This window comes from Balaenoptera borealis, assembly GCF_965194805.1.
Source record: "Balaenoptera borealis genome assembly, chromosome: 2".
Lineage (NCBI taxonomy): Eukaryota > Metazoa > Chordata > Mammalia > Artiodactyla > Balaenopteridae > Balaenoptera > Balaenoptera borealis.
The window spans coordinates 124,823,417-124,847,136 of record NC_138867.1 but is presented as its reverse complement, the minus strand read 5'-3'; the positions used below and the strand labels follow the sequence as shown (position 1 = coordinate 124,847,136).

The 23,720-nt window shown below is 46.0% G+C and overlaps 1 protein-coding gene across 9 annotated transcripts in view; it reads left to right on the top strand.

The window, feature by feature from the left end:
* Positions 1-23,720, top strand: part of PPP2R2B (protein phosphatase 2 regulatory subunit Bbeta) — a 686,949-nt gene that overhangs the window by 643,218 nt on the left and 20,011 nt on the right. The gene's annotated exons all lie outside the window — the stretch shown is intronic.

Below are 23,720 nucleotides of genomic sequence, written 5' to 3'. Positions count from 1 at the left end.
GTCTGACGAAATATCTGGGCACCCCATGGTCCAGTCAAGTTGATGCATAAGATGAACTGTCACACTAAGGAGGAAAGACGCATTCATCAGAGAATCACAGATAGATAATGACATTGTGACTAATAAGTGGTGTGAAAAAGAGTCTTGTGGTGTTGTGAGGGGGTGTGACAAGGACCTTATACCACAAGGCAGTGACCACTGAGCTGCTACCTGAAGACTGAGATGTTCCCTGGGGAAAATATTGGGAAGGGTCATCGAGCCCACGCACCCAGGAACCCCCTGGGGGCTGCTTCTCCCTGCAGCCTTGGTCCCACACAGCCCTTGAGAAGTAGAGCCCAGGGGACAGTCCCTAAGGAGGCTGGGAGCTAGCTGGCCACCTGCAGACCCCTGCTGCAGCCCTGCCTCCCCACGCCCCATCCCGACACCAGCAGTGCTCTGAATTGCCAGCCGCCAGCCTCCTAATCTAATTAAGAAGTGAACGAAATTCATTTTCCTGACTCGTCCAAAGTGCCGACCTTCGTCAGTGTGCATCTCCCTTTGTTTGGCTGCTGCAGCGGCAGCGGCCCGAGCTCCCGCCAGCTGGGAAAACAAGTTCAATCTGACCCCACACCTGACATTTCATATTGATTTTCTCCATCCTCCTCCAACACCAGCCTTCCGTCGACCACGGTTCAGCCCGGGTGTGCGAACGGAATGGAGACAGTTCATCAGAGTTCAAAATGAAAAGCAACATTGGCTTTCGGAGATGAGCTCTGAGAAGGAGGGTATTTAATAACCATCAATGTTTCATCAAAATGCCGAGGAGTTCCGTGTTATCAGAGCTGCATATATTAATTTCCATACGTCCCTTGCTCTGCATACTCAGCAGGGGTTGGAAAGGATGATTCTCTTCCTCATCTCTCAGTTTTTTTTCTATCGCTTCTGGTGGTAATGACAAGGGTTGTATCTGCAGTTTGAGATTCTAATGGCTGAAACAATAGGGTGTGGATGGCAGCAGCAGTGGCTGGCCTGAATCTTGCTGTTCCCTTTTAATGCGTGAGTACTGGGAGTTGAGTGAAGAAACTGGCCAGGTGTGATGAATGACAACCAAGGGAATGAGAGAGAAATTAAATCTAAACTCCTTTCCAAGACCCACAGGAATCTGGTCCCTGTAGTCTGGCCACACTGGTCTGCTTCCTGTGCCTTCAACACACCCAGCCCTTTGTGCCTCAGGCCCTTTGCACAGGCTCTTCCCCTACCTGGGATGCTCTCCCACCAGGCCCTCCCTTGTTTAGACTGCTCTCATTTTTTAGGTCTCTGGGAAAATATCACCTCCTCAAAGAGGACTTCTCTTTTCCACCCCCATCTGCACCCTGTTTCTACTGCATCACCCTATTTTATTTCTTTATGTATTTCTTAGTATTCAGCTATAGATGTTTGTTTTTCTTCCTCTGTCTCCCTGACTAGAATGTAATCTCCATAAGGGCAGGGACTTTATTTTACCAACCCCTGCATTACCAACCCAGCTACAAATGGGGCTTCACTGAACAACTGCGGTAGAAAAGCAGGCAGGTGGGAAAAGACAGATGAAAGAAGGTGTTTTCATTTACTAGAATTGCTATAACAAAATACCATGAACTGAGTGGCTTAAAAAAACAAAATCTTACTGTCTCCCTGTTCTGGAGGCTAGAAGTCCTAGACCCAAGGTATCAACGGGGTTGGTTTCATCTGAAGGCTGTGAAGAAAGGATCTCTTCCAGGCCTCTCTCCTTCGCTTGCTGGTGACCATCTTCTCCCTGCGTCTTCACATCATCTGCTCTCTGCACCTGTCTGTGTCCAAAACTGCCCTTCTTATAAAGACACTCATCATATTGGATTAGGCTCCACCCTCATGACCTCATTTTTTAATTTAATTACCTCTTTAAAGACCCTACCCCCAAATATGGTTGCATTCTGAGGTACTGAGGATTAGGACTTCAACATAAGAATTTGGGGAGGGGGTACACAATTCAGCCCCTAATAGAAGACCTGAAAGTCATCCAGGGCACAGTCCCTGGAGCTCACAGCTCCAGGCGTGGGTCCCAGCCCCGCTCGTTGCAGGCAACCTGGGCAAGGCGCCAGTGCTGATCCTTTCCTCCAGGTGGTAAGGGGGAAAAGTGGTCATGGACCAGCTCTTAGCACAGCCCCTGACCTGTCGTGAGCACACAGTGTGTGCGGCTCTTATTGAACGTGGTGGGGGACAGAGGACAGAGGCAATAAAAACCTGTATGTGGAACCTCTACACCTCCCTCGTGGGATCCATGTGTTTTATGGTGACGATGTCTGGATACTTTCCCATGGTGCCGAAACATACTTGCTCTCTGAACAAACAGGACTTAAACTGATTTTAGAGGCGATGAGGTGCTAGGAAGCCTGTTTCCTATTCAAACACCACTCATAAGCGGAGGGGGTCTTGAATAAGTAGAGTTTGTTCTTACAACGTGAAAGAAAAGCAGCAGGTTAGGAGTATGGGATTACCAGATACATACCACTAGATATGAAGTAGATAAACAACAAGGACCTACTGTATAGTACAGGGAACTATATTCGATATCTTATAACAACCTATAATGGAAAAGAATCTGAAAATATATATATATATGTATATGTATGTACATATTTATATAACTGAATCACTTTGCTATACACCTGAAACTAACACAATCTTGTAAATCAATTATACTCCAATTAAAATAAATAAATAAAAATTTTTAAAAAAAATTTTAAGAAAAAAAGAAAAAGAAAAGTAGCAGTTGGAACCCTCAAATGGGAGTGGGAATAGAGAAAGAGGTTCCTGTGAAGGTCCATAGAGATGTAACCTGCCAACTACCTGTGAACACAGTTAAAGATGGAGCAGGTGGGGAAATGCTTATGATAAGTGTTAAAGCAGCACGCAAGATTACAAGCCCACCCTGAATTCAGCAGTGTGAAGAATACATGTAGACAAAGACTGGGGCTCTTCGTGAAAGGGATGATGTTAGGGCAGCAAAATTCGGGCAGCTTTCCTATTTTCCAGATTCTCCTCAAGGTTGTAGTTTTACTTCTATAATTGGGAGAAGCTTGGTGGATAACAGGAGAGCCCGCTGGGTACTCCAAGGGTACAAAGAGGAGATTCCCTCTACACACACCGTTGACAGCACCTGTCTTAGGTACTGGGGCAGGAAAGGAGGTGGGGAGCCCAGTATGATATCTCCTGCCTTAGTCCATTCGGGCTGCTATAATCAAATACCACAGACTGGATGGCTTCAACAACAAACACTTATTTCTGGAAGCTGCGAAGTCCAAGATAAGACACCAGCAGATCCAGTGTGTGGTGAAGACCAGCTTCTTGGTCCATAGATGGCCATCTTCCTTCGCTGTGTCCTTGCATGGCAGAAGGATGTGAGGGAGCCTTGGAATCTCTTTTTCGTAAGGTCACTAATCCCATTCATGAGCGCTCCACTCTCATGACCTAATCACCTCCCCAAACCCCCTTCTCCAAATACCATCACACTGGGGATTAGGTTTCAGCATACGAATTTCAGGGGACACGGTCATTCAGTCTATAGCATTCCCTGTAAGCACAGCCCAGAACATGTCTACTTTGTTTCTTCCCTTCTGTCAAACTAAACTGACAGTAGTGAGTGACCTCAGAGAAGGGCCAAGATAGGGAAGGAAAATCACCATGGTGTCCACTATCAGTCTCTGTTTGTGACTTAACTGTGTGATCTTAACCGGGTTACTTAACCTCTCTGTGTCTGAATTTGCTCACCTATAAGATATGACTAGTAGCAGCACTTACCTTATTAGGGGGCATGGGAGGATTAAATGAGAAGATGCCATGAAGCCTTAGAACAGTGCCTGGCCCATGATAAGAGCTCCGTGTTTGTTATGGTTGCGAAGATGATGCTCTCTCACTTCCCTTCCACGCGTGTCTAAGAGCAGGAACGGGGGAAAAGCAGCCATAGTCGTGATGTAGTCATGTCAGCAGCCATAATCACAGGGAACTTCTGTGACATTTACTATATCCAGAAAGTAAGCCAAGGTCCTGACAACCCTATGGGGGGCATCCTAGGATTTGTCACATTTTACAGATGAGGAAACTAGCTAAGAGGAGGAATGATACTATCACGGCCACCAAAGAACAAGTGACAACTGGGGTTTGATCCAGACTTCTGCCTCTTAACGAGGACTCCAGAAATCACTTGCTCAACTAAGATTTATTCAACATCCACTCTTTCCTGCCTTCAGGGAGCTTACATTCTAGCGTGAAGGGAGGAAAGAAAATATATACTAGTACACAAATGAGTGAGATAATTTCTGACACTGATAAAAGCTATAAGAAAATTAAAAGGGTTAACGAGTAGCCTTTGAACTGAGATCCGAATTGTCAAAAGGAGCCAAACAGGGAGATAATATCAAAGTAGGAAGACCTTGACATAGGGACAACCGTGTGTGTTCAAAGAAGAGAAGAAAGACCAGTGGATGGAGATCGGTGAGCTGGGAAACAGGGTGGAGGGTGACGCCGAAGAGGCAGGCTGGGCCCAGATCATGGAGAGCCTTGCAGACCAGGGCAGAGAGCCTGGATTTCATTCTAAGTGTGATGGAAGCTAGTAGACAGTTCTAAGCAGGCAAGTGAATACTCTGTTTATGGTCTTAATTTGCTAAAAGGGTTGGCAGGCCAAGAAGCTCTGGGACCAGTTAGGAGGCCCTTGCTATGGTCTGGGAGGAAATGATAGTGCCTCTGACTGGGGCTGGGGTGGGTAGTGATGGCGTGATAAGTGGACAGACACAGAATCTACTGAGGCAGTAAGGCTAAGAGGACTTGCTGAGAGGCTGAAAGTGGAGAGGTGACAGAAAGGGAGGATTCTGAGAAAACTTAGGTTTTGGTTTTGAGCTGCCAAGGGTATAGTGGTAACACATACTGATGAAAAGACTCAGGAAGGAACAGGTTTGGTGTAGAAAGACCAAATACACATCTCTTTTGGATGTGTCCGGATTGAGATGCCTATGATACACGCAGTTAGAGAAGCCTGGTAACAAATGGATACCTGAGTCTGGAAGTCAGGGGAGAGGTCTGGCCTGGAGATAGAAATTTAGGAATCATGAGCATCTCGTGGTCTTTAAAGCCATGGGACAAGGTGAAGTCACTTAGGAGAGAAGATGTAGATGCAGAGGAGTGGAGAGTCCAGGATGGAGGCCAAGGGCACGTCAGCATTTGCCAGTGGGGTTGGAGGGAACAGGGGGCAGCCTTTTACAAGAGACTGAGGATGAGCTTCCAGGGAGGTAAGAGGAAAACCAAGGGGTGGGGTTGAGTAAGCATATAAGCCAAGAGAAGAGCGTGACTTAGAAAGACACTGGGATCAGTTATGTCAGATGCTTCTGCGAGGTCAAGAAAGATGAGAGTAGAGAGGTGATCATGCGATTCAGTCTCATGGAAATCTTTGGCCATTAATTAGTTAAAGTAAAAGCAATTAGCAGACTGCCTGGCACATTGGGTTCCCCAAGCATATTTACTGGATGAAATCAATCACAAATGTGAACTCCATGCTCAGTGTCTGATGACACAGAGGAGATTCCTCAGTTGCATCTTAATTCCGTCATAGTTTGGCCAGACCTGCCTCACTCCTCACCTGCCCCAGAGGTCCCATCCTATTGAGAGGGTGTGGCTTGTGCTGGGGACTTGCAAGAGGTGAAGCTGGCCAGGGTGACGAGCCGGGGCTCCTCTCAGCAGCGGTGATGGGCAGCCTTGCAGCACCTGTCCTCTTGCATTGGCTCTACCCGTGAGCCGCGGCTCATAGTCGTGCTATTCTAGCCCCAAGGCCCTTCCACACTGGCACATCTGCAGCTCAAGACGTGGCCACAGAAATTCCCTCCTTCAGATGAAAGCAAGGCAGGCTGGCTGTCCAGGGGTAGTCAGCCGCAACCCTGCAGCACACTTAAATCTGCCTGTCATAGGCCTGGTGTGAAGATAATCTGACTTTTCCATGTTGTGGGGAAAAGGTATAAGCACTTTCGGCTTTAAAGTCTGAGGTGTTCTAGTGAATAGTGTCATTAGAAAAACAGCTTGGTTTCCAGTGCAAACGGGGCAAGGTTTGATGCCTAACCTAATCATCTAAATCAGAAATTCCATTTTCCTTTAAAGGTACGTATAGCGGAGGGGGATGGATATAAGTTTGGAGCTCTCCTAGGTCTCAATTAAGTTTTGTAGCAACCGAAGAAGATTGGTTTTAGTAACTCCAGTTTACAGATGAGGCACAGAGAGTTGAAGAAACTTGCCGCAGATCACAGTGAAAGAGCCAAGATTTGAACCCAGGTCTGTCTGCTTCTGGGAGAAGAATGAGAAGAATGAATTCTTCTCCTGGCTATTTGACAGCAGGAGAAAGAGTGTGATCTTTTTCTAACATCCACAAGGATAGTTTCACGGGACTCCATTTTATATAATCCCCATGAGCTGGATTCCTCAGCTCAACAGCTTCCAGTGGCAGCACTAGCTCTGCCCTTGCACAGAACATGAAATCCACTATCTCATTCATCACCTTCCTCTACAAACTTAATTGCCAAGTCCTGATTCTATAGGCCACTAGATCCCTTAATAAACCTACAGCTCATTCCCCAGATCTCTGATAGAATGTGTCCAAAGGCATCAGCGGAGGCTGCAGCTGCAATGCATCTTAAAAGCTCTGAGGTTTGGGACAGCTTCCAAAAGGGGTTCAGTATTGATTGGGGGTGTAATTAACAGTGTTTATTTCAGGGGGGGCTTGGTTAGGTTAAAAAGAAAAGGCCCTTTATTAAAAATGCTTTTAATTTTATTAAAAATCCTGATGACAGGATTACAAACACACACAGACACCCACCCCCCTGCTCCTGGAGAAAAGCCAGAGCCCTGCTACAAGCAGCGGAATTCACGGAAACCCACCCACTGCCCCAGTCCAGCGTCTACCCCATTCAAGCTTCGCAGCAATTAGCAGCAGAGCAGGCAAGGCCCAAACCATATAGTATAAATAGAATCCCTTCCCCCTTCCTCATTTCCATTTTTGATTAATTTAACCAGTTCTGTCAATTAGTCATCCTGGAGACTCCAGTTGAGTGGATTTTCTTAAGAACAAGAAAGCTTATTAATTTTGGAGGCAAGTGTCATTCATTAGCAATTGCCGCTGTCCCAGGTCCCGCCCTCTCCCCTGCAGGGGGTCTTAGATAAGAAGGCAGCAGAGGCTGAAACTGGTTCAGGCATGTGGCTGCAGCCCCAGAGACACACAGAACAGGAAAGGTTGGCCATGAGGTTACAGGTGGCTCTGGCTGCTCTGGGCTTGGGACGTCTCAAGGCCACTTACCTGTCATCATGGTCCATGACAAGCCATCACTGGCAAAGCAGTCACAGACACTGGATGAGCATTCTTAATTTGAGGTTCAGGAGAACCCCAGTCAAGAGGATGCCCAGGTGAAATTTTCCCCATGGAGGGACCTTGACCTGACAGAGCCTAGGGAGGGCTCTGGCCAGGGCAGGATGGGTCTTACAATAGCCTGTCTCTTCCTACCAGAGGGGACATCAAAGTTCACCTCTTCCTTTTTGTATTTAGTTTCCTATGGCTGCTGTAACAAATTACCACCAACTTAGTGACTAAAACAACATAAACTTGTCATCTTATAGTTCCGTGGGTCAGAAGACTGGTATGGGTCTCACTGGCTAAAATCCAGGTGTAAGGAGGGCTGTGTCCCCTTCTGGAGGCTCAAGGGGACAGTCTGTTTCCTTTCTCCAGCTTCCTGAGGGCATCGCATTCCTTGGCTTATGGTCCCTTTCTCCATCTGAAAGCCAGCAACAGTGGGACAAACCCTTCTCCTGCCCTATCACCCTGACTCTCCTCTTCTGCCTCCCTCGTCCACATATAAGGACCATCGTGATTACAGTGGGCCCACACAGGTGATCCAGGCTAATCGCCTTACTTTAAGGTCAGCTGATGAGCAACTTTAATTCCATCTACAATCTTAATTCCCCTTTGCCGAGAAGGGGGAACATATTCATGAGTTCTGGAGATTAGGACATGGACATCCTTGAGAAGGCATTATTCTGCCTATCATACTCTTCAAGTTTCACCAAGTAGGCTAAGTACCCTCCATCAGAGCACCTGATATGATAGGTTGAAATGACCTGTTTCCGTTTCTGTAGACTAGCGGGTTGACCCCCAGGTCCAGGGTCCATATCCGTCCTGGCATCCCTGCCAGCGGTCGGGGCCGCCTACGCTGCCATGGGCTTGTCTGCCAGCCAGGAGCGCCCTTTCCATGCCCCTGAGCACCTGAGCTGCCTCAGATTCCATTTGTTCCTCTCTTTCCTGGAAGGCTTCCTTTTCAAATTTATTTTAGTCCCAAATGTCAGTCTTTTGCAGTGTCTAGGGGTTTGAGCCCCTTGTTTTCCATTCTGCTTCCTTTTTTTCCTCCTTCCTCTTCATGGAGTGATTATGTTGACAATAATGTATAATGCGCGTTCTCTTAGGTTCTGTAGACTAACCATTCACTAAATGGTTTTCCTCCATGATGGCTAAGGCTGTTTATTTTTCCCTTCTACACTTAGCATAGTGAATGCTGAATAAATGCTTGTAGAACAACTAGAGTCACGCAGTTTGATAAACTTGTACCCACCCAGTGCTTCTCCTTACACAAATGAAGAGGCTCCCACCAAAGAGTGGCTTACCCCATCCGTGTTCACTCATTTCTAGCTTTGGAACGCTTTGGAATTCATAGGCAAAGGGAAGTGGGGTCTATGAAATGATGATAATCCACCTACTATTCATTTATTCAACAAATATTTATTGTTGCTACTATGTTCCAGGTGCTGTTCCAGGCACTAAGAAAATGGTACCGCCTTCCCCCATGGCACTCTATCCAGGTAGATTAAGAGAGACAACAAACACATAGGTAAATAAGATAAGGCAAGATTTGGTGAAAAGTGTTTCTGGAGAAGCAGCAGCAACAAATGTAGAGGCCGTGAATCTGCACTGTGCTTGGCAAGTCAAGGGGCAGAGGGAAGACCAGTTTGGCCACCTATAGTGTCCTGAGAAGGAGCAGCAAGAGGGGAAATGGGAGGAGGAGGCCGGTGGCTCAGGTCACATGAGGATGCCACACTCAGGGTAGTCACCGCCAGCAACCCAGGGGCCTCATTCTCATTGGATTCCCTGCAAAGGACTTGGGAGTTAGGCAACATGGTAGCCCTGTAGGCAAAGGTAAGGAATTTGGCTTTTATTTTATCTAAGAAGGAAAATCTGGTAGGGTTTGAGGAAAGGAGTAATGTGGTTATACTTGTAAATATATCACTCTGTGGCTATGTGAAGAATGAAGCATCAGGAGGAAGAGTGGATACGGGGAGAAGAGTTAGAAAGCCATCAGAATGGTCCAGGCAAGAGGTGATAGTGGCTTGCACTAAGATGGGGCCGATCTGGGCTACATTTTGAGTGTAAAGTTAACAGGACTTTTAAAAAATTTTTTATTTTATATTGGAGTATCACTGATGAACAGCGTTATGTTAGTTTCAGGTGTACAGCAGAGTGATTCAGTTATACATGTACATGTATCTGTTCTTTTTCAAATTCTTTTCCCATTTAGGTTATTACAGAGTACTGAGCAGAGTTCCCTGTGCTCTACAGTAGGTCCTTGTTGGTTATCCATTTTAAATATAGCAGTGTGTACATGTCGATCCCAAACTCCCAATCTACCCCTCCCCCCTAACCCTTCCCCCCTGGTAACCGTAAGTTCATTCTCTAAGTCTGTGAGTCTATTTCTGTTTTGTAAATAAGTTCGTTTGAATCTTTTTTTTTTTTTAGATTCCGCATATAAGCAATATCATCTGATATTTGTCTTTCTCTGTCTGACTGACTTCACTTAGTATGATAATCTCCAGGTCCAGGACCTTTTAAAAAAACTAGATGTGGAAGGTGAGGTTAAGGGAAGAATCCAGGGCGATGCCTAGCTTTTTGGCCTGAGCGCGTGCTTCGATGAAGGGCATTGAATGAGTTGGCAAAGACTAGGGGAGGGACAGTCTGGGGAGGAAACTCACAAATTCCGTGGAATGGAAGATTCACATAAAAAAACAAAGCATAAAATGATTAAGTGGGTACCTTTTACTGCTGCACGCTTTACCACTTAACAGAACCCCTTCTCTCCCATTATCTTAATTGATCTTCATAAAACTCTGAGTTCAGAGTCTTTCTTCCTTTCTATAGCTTGAGGAAATCAAGGCCCAGAAAAGATAAATCTAATACACTGACAAAGATCGTGGTTTATCATGGGTTTATTTCTTGTTTCATATAATGAATTCAGCAGCCTTCAGTACTTGCCCAGCGCTGGAGGATAAAGAAGGGAAGGGGGAATCTCGTTCGTGTGTAATTGACACATGTTTAAGTATATCAGCTAATTTGAGCCCCCCGTGCAGTTCACGTAATTCTATTTTGACAGCTCGGTAGGTGGCATCAATAACTCAGCTGTGAAATCTGCTGTCCACTCAAGCAGCTTCCAGCCCCATGCGTGCAGGTCCCTTTATCTGCTGAATTACTCGAAGCACCTGCTGGCCTGCCATCATCATCAAGCACAGCCCTCCGGCAGCAGAGGGCAGGAGAATGCTCACCCCCAGGGGGCTTAAAATGATACTTGCTTTTATCTTCTCTTATATCTTTAACCTGAACATAAGGATTTAAATAGGATTTATCTCCTAGATGGTCATCCTTAATCCTGGGGTCGACTTAATCTTAAAATTTTGGTGTCATTTGAAAACCCCTATAATGTAGTGAAATTGTCATTGAAGAGTTACATCTGAGATAAATGGGATCATCAAGCTTAGGAAAAAGATGGTGAGATCAAACAAAGCAAGCAATCTGTCAATAAGTGTGTGCAAGGTATTGTGCTAAACACAATGGGATGACAGCCTTATAAAATGCACTTACTGCTTCAGTGTACTTACCATGGTGGGACAAGAGGATGTGAAATTATAGAAGGTTTCTAATATAAAGTTCATTTTAAATTGAATGTGAAATTTAGATTCCCAACATCAAAGAGAGAAAATGCTGAGCAAATAGTGTGTTTACTGAGAATCTTCTGTGTTCATATCATTGTAACAGCACAAAACTACAAATCTGTATTACTACAACACATGGTCGCTAGCCCCTAGGAAGGTTATTAAGTAGTAGAAGCATTCTGGGGATAGTGCCTGATGTATCATGGCTACTAAATCATACTGAATGAATGAATGAGTGAGACATGTTCATAAAAGATCTAACATCAGATAAAATGTGGTATGTGTCTCACAATACACTAGTGCTGTGATTCTTTTTTTTTTTAATTTATTTATTTAATTTATTTATTTTTGGCTGTGTTGGGTCTTCGTTTCTGTGCAAGGGCTTTCTCCAGTTGCGGCGAGCGGGGGCCACTCTTCATCGCGGTGCGCGGGCCTCTCACTGTCGCGGCCTCTCCCATTGCGGATCACAGGCTCCAGACGCGCAGGCTCAGTAGTTGTGGCTCATGGGCCTAGCCGCTCTGCGGCATGTGGGATCTTCCCGGAACGGGGCACGAACCTGTGTCCCCTGCATTGGCAGGCGGATTCCCAACCACTGCGCCACCAGGGAAGCCCAATGATTCTTAAACTGTGTGTAAATGAAGGCATCGGGTGTTAGCTTTTTTCTTCAAAGTGAAAATTCTCTTCAGATTTCTTTCAGTTAGGTTAGCAAAAACAGATACTAGTGTAGGTCTTTTGTAAAAACAAAGTGGCAAAAGGCAATCATTTGAAAAGCAGGGCATACCCTTCATGCTGTTGTGGCCATTGGTGTTGGTTCTAGGGTCGGACAAACCCAGTGTGAACTTAACTTCTTGGGCTTGAACTTAACCTCTCTCTCTAAGCCTCAGTGTCTCCCTCTATAAAATGGGGACAATAACAGAACCTGCATAATTGGATGGTTGTGAGGATTCAGCAAGATAATGCCTGGCCCACAGTAAGCAGTCAGTATTTATTTACGAATGTTTTATTCTTATCACAACAATCCAGGAGCACAGAGTTACAGGTGAGAAAGCGGAGACTCAAAAAAGCAAGTAATTTACATGAAGTCAAGAATTGAATCAAGGGTGGAACCGAGATTCAGACACAGGTGTAAAGCCCGTGCTTGAAGCTGTTGATAGACAATGCCTAGAAAGGCTTCCCATCTTTGCCTCACTGGGCCCAAGTGGGAGGTAGCTGGGTAGGCCAGGTCCTGGGAGAGCAGAGAACAGCTCGGGCATTTCACTGGTGGAGTCTGGCCTTCAGGAAATCAACACGCTATGGTTCCCTTGTTTCCTGATCACCTGCTGCGGGTGACCCAAAGCGCAGGGTGTGAGCAACAGAGGAGATGGAAAGATCTCTTACTCTTCAGCCAAATTCAAAGTGAGAACAGGGCACAGACGGTCCCTTCTTTCCCATGACCAAGTCATTAAGCAAGAGTGCTTGCTGAGGGATAAAGCCTTTATTTTCTCCAGTGATTGCCAAATGTGTCTTCTCTCTGCATCCGAGCCCAGAGACTTCAGGTCCCAGAGGCCTCGAAGTGATGATGGGATGTCTGGAGCCAGTGGGAGGGCCTGGCAGGTAATAAGGTGCTCAGCAGATTTGACAATTGTTCTCCACATCGCCCCTGGTGCCTGGTGTTAGGTCCATAAAGAGACATCTCCGCTCTGGTGAATTCTCTGTGGTTGGTGAGAACACACAGCTAATGAAGTCCAAATCGGGGTTTAAGCCTTAGACCAATTCAGTTCATTTTACCAGGACCACGCCCTCGGAGACGGGGACTCCCTCTGCCTGTGAGCACGAAGTTGAAGGGGTCACCCTTGCTAAACATGGGGCTGGAGGAGAAATGATGCAGCATGGGGGGACAGTAGTGGGCTGTAGAACCAGAGCTAGGTTTACATCCTAGCTCTGCCTCTTCCGGGCCTGTGACAAAGCCAGATGACTCTCTGATGTGTCATCACTACTAAAGCATCTGAATGAATGAATGAATGAATGAATGAGATGTTTAGAAAAGATCTAACATCAGGTAAAATGTGATATGTGTCTCCCGATACACTTTCTGCATCTGTAAAGCAGGCAGCTTGTGAGAGTGGAATGGACTATCACACATGTAAAGAGTCTAGCGCAGGGCCCGGCGGATGGGAGGCAATGGCTCCACCTACTCCAACACGGTAGCTCTGGCCGCTCCATGGATGCAAGTGCCAGGAGCATTCAGGCACAGCGCTGCCTGTCCCTAAGTTAGGAGCAATGTTTGCCTGTAGAAAGCCGGTGCTGGGAGCACAGAGGCGTAGCACAGGAGCCGTGAGGAGACAGTGAGGCGGTGACCAACCCACACCAGCGTCCCTCTGTGCAGTGCTTGGCCCATGCCGAGATGGACCCTCCTCGCCCTGCTTTGCAAGGAGATGACCGTCAGCAGGGAGCTGCTCCCCTCTCCCTTTCCGTGTTTACGCCTCTCATTGCAGTGATTAGGCAGACAGCCTGGAAAACGGGGGCACCTTGGGAGTGCAGCCCTGGCCTCGCGGTGCCATGACAACCAGCTTCCGAGCAATCACCCCTAATAATGGCCACACACTCACGGTCTCTGCCACCTGGGCAGGGACTCCCAAGGGAGTTTGAGCTTCTCTTGGAGCAGCTGCACACAGTTTCCTGTTGGAAACAAATTACGAGAGGGAGAGAGAGAGAGAGAAGGAGAAAGCAGGGAGTTAAGAAGTTTAACCTGTGATGTACGGAGCGCACCCAGGGACCTGGGGACACTGCATCATGTTCCTGGAGCCCACTGGCTATAGGAACACGTAATTCCACAGTAGGAGGTTTACAACCCCATGGACACCTTTGTCACCCACCCCCCGACAGAGAGAAGGATATCACAGAGTGAAAGACCAAATATGAAGGCTTGTAATGCTGGGCCTCACTGCTACCAGATTTCTTCATTAGGCTCCTGTCGAGACGCCCACTGCCAACTCATCTTGTCTGGACTGAGGCCGTCCTTTCCTGCTGCCAGCTGGCGAGAAGATGCTCAGAGCCCTGCTTCAATCAGTATCTTTCCAGAATGACAGTTCTCAAAAGGACACCTGCCCCCACTGGGCTAATAAATGATTAATCCTCACAAAGGAAGGACAGTCAGGCCCCCCCATGAATAAGCCTACCTGTGGATGTGAGCCCAAGTTCAGCCTTCAGAGTGACAGGCGAGCCCTGAGCCAAACGGGTTCTTGCCTCCCCTCTCTTTAGATCACAGATTCTAGCTCCTTCGTGAGAAAGGTCTAACCCAGAGCTAAGGAGCCCTTAAGACGCTGTCCTCACCCAGGGAGCACAGGTCCTTCAGGTCCCAGTCTCTCCAAGCTGTGAAATGAAGATCATTCTGTCGGGAAGCACGTGCTGTTGTTATCACTAGTGCCACCTTTCCGTGGATCCCATTCCCCGAACTAGGGTTACTTGTAAATTCTGAACATATATATATATTTATTTTTTTTAAATAACAGGGAGAAGTATGGAGAGTGACCAAATTAACCAGTAAGAGGAAAGAAAGGATGCAGTGGGCTGAGGTGATCAAGGAAGTCTTCCTGGAAGAGACAGTGAGCCCTGATGTTTGAATAGGAGTCAGAGAAACAGGGGAGCAGGGATAGAATGGTATTCTGGGCTGATTGTGTATCCCCCACAAATTTATGTTGATATACTAACCCCCAATGTCATGGTACTAGGAAGTAGGGCCTTTGGGAGATGATTAGGTCATGAAGGTAGAAAGAACCCTCATGAATACAACATGTGTATCCATGTGGACACAATAAGAAAATGACCCCCTGCACCCCAGAGCGGGGCCTTCACTAAAATCAGACCATGCTAGCACCCTGCTCTCAGATTTCTAGCCTGTAGAACTATGAGAAATTTCTGTTGTTCATAAGCCACCCAGTCTGTGGTATTCTGTGATAGCAGCACAAACTAAGACGGGAGGGGAATGAGCATGGATCAAGCCCTAGCACATGCTAAATGCTCCATAAACATCGGGCATCATTATTGCAGCATGTAAAACAGAGGTCACACACTGCAGCCCGTATGGCTTACAGGTGGCTTGTGTTTGAGCACATACTTAAAATGTTTAATTACTTACTAGCATTGAAACATCAAGGTTCCTCAGAAAAATTTAGACTTTGAGATGATCTGGCGATGCTGGACCCACATTCCTGTGTGGCAGCAGGCAGCTGGAGCTGAGTGGAAACAGGGTGTGGACACTCTAGTTTGCCACAGTCCCTACCACTCCCTGTTGTGTACCCATGCACGCTTCATCTATCTTACTACCTGACTGGCCCCTGGAGTAAGGAGTTCTCTGACCTTGGTGCCAATGATGAGTCGGCCAGCCAGGTTGCAGTGGAGAATTTGAGCAGGAGAGAAGCGGGCAGAAACACTGGAGTGCTGATCCAGGGCCTGATACGAAGGACCTGGAGTGCCAGGCCAAGTGGGTGGGACCGGTGGCTATTGGCAATGGGGAGTCACTGTAGGTGTCCGAGCAGGGACGTGGCATTGCTTTGGGAAGAAGAGTTACCCGGCACACAGCAGGGTCACACGCAGCCTCATGTTCTACTGCTAAATCCCGATGGTCTGTGAGCCGCCTGGCTTGCTCTGCTTTGCAGCTGCCGTGTTCTAGTTTCTCTGGACTGCATCAGCCTGTGGGTGCAGCAGCCGCAGTGGTGGCAGCAGGAGTGCTGGGAGGAGATGGTTGCTGAGCCGTGATGGCTCATGCGCTCCCTGGGAAGCAGCAAGCCCGCCCCGGCCCTCTCTGGTCCGCCTGCTAGGCCAGCTGGAGAGGAGAAGCTGCTGAAAGGGAGCAGGCTCTTCGGGGACCTCTTCAGGGAGCCAGCGGCCACTGCAGCCCAGAGAAATAAGAGCAGCTTCCCAGAGATGCGGGGGGAGCCCATAAGCCCTGTTCTCTCCCTTTGTGGACAGTCTGGGGAAAGAGCAGTATTGATTTCCTATTATTACTATAACAAATGATCACACACTTGGTAAACTTAGTGACTTAAAACGGTAGAAAGTTATCATCTTACAGTTCAGAAGTCCACAGTGTGTCTCGCTGGGTCTGCAGGGCTGGGCTCTTTTGTGGAGGCTCTGCGGGAGGGTCTGCTTCTTGCCTTTTCCAGATTCTGGAGGCAGCCTTCCTTGGCTCCTGGCCCCTTCCTCCATCCTCCAAGCCAGCGATCGCCATCGAGTCCCTCTCACACTGCATCCCTCTGACTCTGACTCTCCTGCCTCCTTCTTCACTTAGAAAGACCCTTGTCGTTACACTGGGTACCGCCAGGTAGTCCAGCATAATCGCCCCACTTTAAGGTCAAGTAGTCAACAACCTCAATTCCCCTCTGCCGTGTAACATAGTCATAGGTTCTGGGGATTAAGGTGTGGACATCTTGGGGGGTAGGAGGTGGAAATGAGCAACTTTTCTTCCTTTAAGGAAGAAAAAAAAGCCTCCAGCCACGATAAGTAAGTAAGTAAGTGGGCCCACTCGTTGTTGAAGGAAGTGCCAGAGAGCACAGGACCTTTTCTGTCTAGCTCCCTCTTGTAACCCCAATACCTGTCAGAGCGCCTCACACCTACCGGGCAGTCGGTACACGTTGGTTGAAGAGTGTGTGACACTAATAATATTTAACTTCCGATCATGTGCTGGACACCGCGCTAGGTGGATTCTTACAACCGTGCGAAAATGGGAACAGACGTCTGCATTTTCAAGGCAATGAAGCTGAATCTTAGAGAGGAACGAAAACTTGACAAACACAATCCAGCCTGCAAGTGGTGGGGCACGGGTTCCAGCCGAATATGTCTGACTCCGAAGTCCATTAACGTCTCCTGTACCAGCCGGATGGACACGCCTTAGTAAATCTCAGTAAATCTTCCTAAGCGATGATCTCATCCTCCAGCTTCGCACATGCGCTCTCGTGATGCTAGTACCAGGGTCCCAGTGTCCCCCCCAGAACGTATTTATCACCCCAGGCATTTACGCATGCTGATCGCCCTGTCTAGCATAGGAAGCACCCCTGAGACCGCCCCCCGCCAAACACAGTGATCAGGAGTCAGTAAACGGTGGTCTGTAGGCCACCTCTGGCCCACCACCTGTTTTGACACAACTCCAGCAAAGAATAAGGTTTTTACACTTTTAAATGGTTGAACAAAAATCAAAAAAAGAATACTGTTTCATGACACATAAAAATTAGTTGACATTGACATTTCAGTGTCTACAAGTAGAGCTTTATTGGAATAGATGCTCATCTGTTTACGTATTGTCTCTGCTGCTTTCACGCTACAAAGGCAGAATTGAGTAGTTGCAACAGGGACCAAACGGCCCTCAAAGCCTAAAATATTTGCTCTCTGGCTCTTTACAGGAGAAGTCTGCCAACCTCTGGTCTATCTAGAGCTTACTGGTCATTCAAGGTTCAGCTTGTTGTTAAGCCTTCCCCAGTCAGAGCAGCCCAGATCACACCACACCAGATTGTCTCATCATTTCTGTCCCCTGTGAATTTTTGGTCCATTTTTTTCTGTCTGGAAAAAAAAATTTTTTTGACTCATTCTATCTTCACTTTGAATGATTACTTATTAAAAGAGGCGATATTGGGCTTCCCTGGTGGCGCAGTGATTAAGAATCCACCTGCCAATGCAGGGGACACGGGTTTGAGCCCTGGTCCGGGAAGATCCCACATGCCGCGGAGCAACTAAGCCCGTGCGCCACAGCTACTGAGCCTGTGCTCTACAGCCTGAGAGCCACAGCTACTGAGCCACGTGCCACAACTACTGAAGCCCGCACACCTAGAGCCCGTGCTCCGCAGCAAGAGAAGCCACTGCAATGAGAAGCCCGCACACTGCAATGAAGAGTAGCCCCCCCTCGCTGCAACTAGAGAAAGCCCGCACGCAGCAATGAAGACCCAATGCAGCCAAAAATAAATAAATAATAAGATAAAATAAAAATAAAAGAGATGATATTTATAAATTATAATACATGCAGAAATATTGTGAAAACGGTTATACAAAAGCCAGGGACCAGTGTAACCTCTTCTAGATGAATTGCTCCTGCTTCATCACGCTATGCATTGTGTTGCTACGGTGTTCACTGTTGAACAGTTATTTGTAGAATTAAAGAAGGGCTGTATGAAAAGCAAATTGCAAAGGTAGAGCCAAGCTTCGTTGTTTCCCAGTTCAGAATCCTCTGAGTCTTCATCTGATCTAAGTTCCAGTCTCCAGCCCATGTCTGGAGACTATGTCATTAGGCCCATGGTAGTACAATAGCCACTAATTAAATCTTAAACTTCTCTCACTGTCCTCAGCTGGATAAAGGCCAGCATTATTGGTCCATGGGCATTCTTACCCTCCGTGGGAAAATTGTTGGCTGTTTCTCTCACTGGACAGAATTACTGAATGTGTCTTCTGTAGAGTAGAAATTACTGGCTGCATCTCAATCGGCGAGCCTTTCCTCTCCAGGGGCAAAACTGTTGCCTGCATATATCTCTGAAGGAAAATTGCCATCTGCCTTACTCTGTAGGAAAATTGCCAGTTGTGTCCCCATTATGGGGAAATTGTCAACCATGTCTCCAAACTGAAAAGCATGCCAGCTGTGCTTCTGCGTAGAAAAAATGTCAGCAGAAGTCGGCGATTTAAAACCCTGTGCGTGATTCTGAGTCTGTTCCTTTTTCATCCCCCTCCCTGGTTTCCTTTACTCTCCCTCTCATCTGCCTGAGCCATCAGAGCCAGGGTGGTGGTGACATTGTTCAGCACCGAATGAGAGACGCGTGTACCGAGGAAGGTGTATTACAACTGATGGTCCAGAGACAAACTACTGTGTGTCTGTGTAATGGCCCAGATAGAAAGCAATTTAACAACTGGTAGCTCTTAAGATCTGAGCCCAGTGGAAAAACACATCAGGCTTTTGGACTCACTGTACAGCAAGCTTGCCTTACGCAGCGCCCACTTCTGCATTGTTGCTACCTCCCCTGTTATTCTGGGTACACGCCCTATGCTAAGTGCTTGACGTGAAAGATCTCATCTGTCCCACAACCACCCTAGAAGGTAGAGACGCCTCTTATATCCATTTGACGGATAAGGAAAATGAAGCTTGGAAGGAGTCAAGCCACCTGTCCAAGGCTTCATAACTTATAAGCAGCAGAGCTGGATTTCTACCCAGGCCTGCTGAACTTGGAACCACCTGTGTGCTTAGCCCCCATACTGAATGGGATGGAGGCCTTGGGTCCCCCTCCTGACCCTCCATCTTGGACCTGAGTTCCTGTGCAGTGTCCAATGTGAGGTCCAGAGGAAGGAGCCCACCCAAGGTCAGCCTTTACCTGTGGTTTCCCTACTTTCTTTCTTCTGCTGTCCCAGACTCCACACCCAGCACACTGCATACTTCCTTTCTGCTTTTGCCCCACTTGTAATAAATGTAGTTTTAGCTTTAGCTTCTCTAAAGTCAGCAGTTTTCTTCGTAACTCTTCCTCTCTCTTATTTGGGATTTCAACTCTTTCCCATGAGTTTCTGAGACCTCATTCACGTAGCCAGTCATCTGAACTGTCTCAGGTGAATAGCCCTGTGCCAGGCACCATGAAGGATAACATCAAACACAAGATACTTTCAGCTCCGTGGAGAGGTATTCATGTCTGTACATGTTAGAACACAAAACATTGTCTGTACAGGACACCTAATGTAGCCTATAGCATTTGAAAGGAAGTGTCAGTAGTACTGTAACCCAAAATGTATTCTGGGGAACTCCGTTCTAGAGAGACACTGTCTAGAGAGACGCTGGCTGCAAGTGATTTTCTAAAAAAAATAAAATGGAATGGGGAAGAGGGTGGTGGTGTGATCCAATACGATCTGAAATCAGGATTAAGGGAGTGGTTCTCAACCAGGGGCAACCATGCCCCGCTGAGGGACATTTGGCAATACCTGGAGCCATTTTTGGTTGTCCCCGTTGGGTCATGGGGCTTAGTGAGCTGAGGCCAGGGATACTGCTAAACATCCTACGATGTCGCAGACTTTCTGGCCCTGAATTCAGTACTGCAAAGGTTGAGAAACCTGGATTCCTAGATAAAGAATTTTTGTTGTTGTTTACCTGCAGGACTTCTCAGCACTTTTCATAGGCTAATTGCATTATCAGCCCCCAAAATTGAGTAGGACTTTCCAAAGCTCAGTTGACCTCAGAATCTGGAATCCCTGACGTATTCCTGAGTGTTCTGCTGAAGTCACTGTGGGAAGGCTAGCCTAGAGTAATGAGCATTAGTAGAGGAAGCTGACATTGCTTTTTAGCAGTTGTACTATGATGTACCGTGTGTGTTTGTGTGTTTCTGCTTGGAGATTGCAGTGCTTTTAAAATAGTGTCCAGATAACTCATTAGTTTTGAAAATTATCCCTTTTTTTTTGAAATATACTTTCTATTCTTTTCTCTTTTTTCTTGCATTTGGTAGCTCCAATTATATGTATAATTAACCTTTATCAATATATTCCCTGTGTCTCTGAAATCTTTTTATACTTTCTATTCTTTAGTCTGTTCTTTTGAGGGAGATACATTCTCCACATAGTCTAGTTCACTCATTCTCTCTTTAGTTGCTAAATGCATTTATTGTGTCCTAATTGCCCTTGTTTCATTATTATTTCCATTTGGTTCTTTTTAATATATTTTCTAATTATCTGTGAAAATTCTTAATTGGGCATTTTATTTGTTGAAATTATGAAACACTTGTTTTAAAATGTGTGTGTGATGTGTCCATTATCCGTCTTTACTTGCTGTTTTATTCTCTGTGAAGTTAGTTGTGTCTAGTTTCCCTGGTAGAGTATATCATTAATAAAAAACTGACAATTTTTTTTTTTAAACTTGTAGTTGAAATACAAGACCAGTGGGATTCGTAGATCTCTTATTATCTAAGAGCTGGGAGGGACCTGGTTGGCAATCCTACCTCCTTCATATTATAGACAAGGAAACAGGGCCAGAGAGTTGATGGTTGCCCAGTCATTCAAATGAGAGGCAGGAGGGCAGAGGTTAAGAGCATAGGCTAGAAGCAGACTGAGTTCAAATCCTGACTGTGCGTCCTAATAACTATAGAACCTCAGTGCCTGAGTTGACTGATTGTACTGATTTGTGGAAGAGGAAAAGAGTATCTGTGAATATCAAATGAGTTAATACATGTAAAGCACACGGCGCAAGAGCTCAACAGATAGTAGGTGTTACTAAGAGCTGGTTCATTTGTGTTTAGCCTAGACTCCAACCCAGCACCCCTGACTCCCAGTCTGATGTTCTTATCCCTTGATGGGCACAGGAAGAGGTAAAGAAGGAGCAGAGGCATAGAAGTGGGAATGCACAGGTATATCTAAAAGATGAGGGAGCCCACTTTGACTTGATTGTTTAAACAGAAATGATACTGACGAAGCAAGGAAAAGCAGGTTGTGGAGGCAGGGTAACAGGCAGACAGATGGTCAGTAGAAAGCCCACCTCTACTATTCACTACCTGCATGATCCTGGGCAAGCTACTCCACCTCTCCTGGTCTGTCTCATCTATAAATAAGGACAGTGAGAGTACCTTCCTCATAAATTTGAGCATTCAATGGGATAATTTATGCAAAGCAGGAGGACCAAGAAAGGGTAGCAGATGTCATGATCATCACTGTTAACGTTGTTACTGGGGTCTCCAAGACACAAGCTCCCTGTTGGTGAATCTGACACATCCCCCATGAGTAAGTCTGTGCTATTAGGATTCTCTTCAAGGCTGCTTCCTCTCTCTACCATGGTTCTCTTCATTTCTTCTCTTGATGTCTTTATTTTCTAGAAACTGTTAGAAAACTGCAGATCAGCAGGATTTCTAATGCCAAGTCAAGGGTCTTTAGGAGAAATACCAGTTCTGATTTGTCTCAAGATGTGTCACTCAAGCACTGGATACTATTGTACCACCTATTCAGTAAATTACACGGAACACAGTGACGTTCTATTTGCATTCCACTAGCTGGTTCCCCAGCACCCTTATTCCCCTCTGGGAAAGCAGCAAAATCTCACCTTTTCACATCTGCAATGAAAATTGTGTAATTGTTTAATGTTTGTCTCTTCCTGTAGCCTGTGAGTTCCATGAGGGTAGGACGGGGTCTGTGTTGTTCCTCGTGTCCTTGGCATATAGCATGGGACCTGGCATGTATCACCCGACAAATACTTTTCATGTTCTAGGTGACGTACAAAGTGTAGTGCATGTGTGTGCATGCACATAAGAGACACTTAAATAGCTGATAAATGATTGCTCAGCCTGAATTGGTGAAAACCTTGAATTACAGATGACTTGTATTATTTTCACACTTTTCAAGGACTTAAACAAATTTGAGGTGAGTAGAGTATCGCTTAGATAGTTAAACAGATCATGAAAGGAACCTAATAGGTAGGTATAATCTTCATTTAAAAATTTAAATGGATTCTCAGTATTCATTCATTTAACATATTTACTGAGCACCTCCTATGTTCCAGGAGAGACAGCAGAACAAAACAGACAAAAACCCCTACCCTCATAGAGCTTGTATTCTATTAGGGAAGACAAATAATACATATTAAATGACAGTGCACATAAACTGGGGGAGAGGGACAGAGGGACAGAGGGAAGAAAGGCTGACTCATTGCAGACAGGCCACAGGGATTAGAATCCAGGGGTGAGAGATGACCTGATGGCCTGGGCTTCTTGTGGTGTGTTGATAGGGTCATTCAAAGTCCTGGGGGCCCCAACCTACACTTGCTAATGATGGGGTAAGGCTTGAACTCATGAGCCCTTGGTACAGAAGCTGTGCTCTTAAGTGTTTGAAATGGATTCATTCTCTTAAGGACTTGGGCTGTGTAAACAGGCTAGAGCAGGACTAAGAGCCTTAAGAGCACTTCCACTAACTTTCATCTAATTAATGCACAATAAAAAATACTTAGTGCAATAACTAGGAAAAAGAAAGAGCCTTCCAGCTTTATAGTTCCATGATGCTATGTAGATTCTACCCTGGTGTTTTCTTACAGCTCCTGAAATAAGGTCTTGTAGATGGTACAAGGCAGAATTGCATCATGATTAAGAACAGAGACTTTGAAGTTAGATAGACCCAAGTTCAAAATTCAGCTCTTCCTCGGTTGAGCTACTTGATCTTGCTGTGTTGTCCTTGGACAGGTTGCAAACCCTCTCTGTACCTTAGTTTTCCACATCTATAAAATAAGAAATCATGGTTCCCACTTCATAGGATTGTTGTAAGGATTAAATGAGATAAAATATGCAAAGCATAGGGCCTGGAACATAATAAGCTTCCCATAAACAGTAATTATTCACACCATTAAATATTGTTGCTGAATGAATGAAAGGAATTCATGGAGTTGATATTGAGAATTGGATAAGCATAAACATGTAATGAATTACAAAGTGCTGTGCTGGTGGGTATGTTATCTATATCCTGGCCTTTACATTCTACATAAATAATTAGCGATGCATGGCTTGATTAAAAATTTTCTTTCATTTCACCTCCATTTTCTGGGCCTGTCACTCTAAGGCTTTACAATGTTGCTGCACTGGCCTGCTGGTATGCCAAACATTTGGAGAACAGAGTCCTAGGTATAACCTTGTAAATATTCTTTACTTCATTTAAATATCCCCAGGTTCTGTAGTCCTCAGTCCCAAATTCTAGAGAGTCTTTTAATTGAAGTATAGTTAATTTACAATGTTGTGTTAGTTTCAGGTGTACGGCAAAGTGAT